Source organism: Ictidomys tridecemlineatus, chromosome 9 (genome assembly GCF_052094955.1).
Source record: "Ictidomys tridecemlineatus isolate mIctTri1 chromosome 9, mIctTri1.hap1, whole genome shotgun sequence".
NCBI classification, from domain to species: domain Eukaryota; kingdom Metazoa; phylum Chordata; class Mammalia; order Rodentia; family Sciuridae; genus Ictidomys; species Ictidomys tridecemlineatus.
Window position 1 is genome coordinate 7,331,457 of NC_135485.1, and position 1,315 is coordinate 7,332,771.

The following is a 1,315-nucleotide window of genomic DNA, read 5'->3' on the forward strand; positions in this document are numbered from 1 at the left end:
TAAGTAGCAACATGATATCTGCCTTCTGTACCTGGACTATTTTACTTACCCTGTTGTCTTCCAGTTTTGTTTGTGTGTTGAAAATATAATTTCCCTCATTCTTAATGACAGAATAATATTCTATTACAGGTATCACCTTTTCTTTCTTCTTTCTTTCTCTTTTTCTCTCTCTCTTTTTTAAAGTAATGAGTAATTATGTTTGTAACCTTATTTCCAAAGTGTCTGAAGAAGAACAGCTCAAGACCACTCAGTGGTTGTTCCTATCCACTCAGTGGCCTGAGCAGTGGGAGCTGCAGACCAGTCTTCAGTGGCTGGCTGGGCACCCCAGTCTCCAGTAGGAAACTGCTGGATAGGCACAGAGGGCACCCACACGCCTTCAGACCAGTCTTCTACCTCTGGCTGAGTAGCAGTGAGCTGCTCAGGAGCTGGAGCAGTCCATTTACCCTGAAATTCCTTCGTGGTCACAGTGTTTTCTTCAGGATCTCTGTTGAAGAAGAGCTCAGGTATGACATCCCATGGGTGATGATGGGAAATGGGGCCACACAAAGGCAGAACGTCTAGGCCACATCAGACCCACAGAATGAGCTCCCTGGATGCTGCATGGAATGGCAATGTCCACATGGTGCAGAGGAGATTCTGTGTCACACAGAGCAATGGTAGGCAGGTTGACATGAGATGCTTCCATAAGTGGCTGGTGGTCACCCCTGGGATCAGGAACCACCAGAAGATGTGGCTCTGGGAAGGCTGCTTGGATCTGGTTAGTGAAGGTTCCAGGAATGAAGCAGCCAGCAATAGGAGTGGCTCTGGGGCAGCAGCAACTTCGCACAGCCCGCTGGCCAGTATTCCTGGAGGATATGACACGGACATCAGCAGAGTTTTCAATGGCAACAACGGCACGAGCTGCCAGCAGAAGCTTCTCCCATCTCCTCTTCAGATCTGTGATGTAGAGGCCATCACTTTTGCTTTCGTAGATACATTGTTCCACCCGAAAATCAAGGTTGGTGCCACCAAAGTGGGTTCCTGCTGCAAGGAATTTGAGGACATCCTCCTTCTTCATTTGCAGGATATCAAGGGCTCCAGACATTGTGACAGTTTCCCTTTAAGATGGGAATAGGGAAAAATGCATTATGGATCCCTCCCTAAGGCAGTGTGGGAAAACCCATGTTTTGGAGCTTTGTCCCTTTTGCTCAACCCTGGTTAACTGTGTTTTTTTACTTTTATTCACTCATTGGTTCATGAGTAAAGGTTGATTCTCTAACTTGATTATTGTAAATAATGCTACTACAATAAATATGGGAGTGCAGATATCCCTTTG

The 1,315-nt window shown here is 46.3% G+C and overlaps 1 pseudogene; it reads right to left on the reverse strand.

The window, feature by feature from the left end:
* Nucleotides 1–235: 235 nt before the first annotated feature.
* Nucleotides 236–1,097, reverse strand: LOC101954962 (small ribosomal subunit protein uS2 pseudogene; annotated as a pseudogene).
* Between the last annotated feature and the right edge of the window lie 218 nt (nucleotides 1,098–1,315).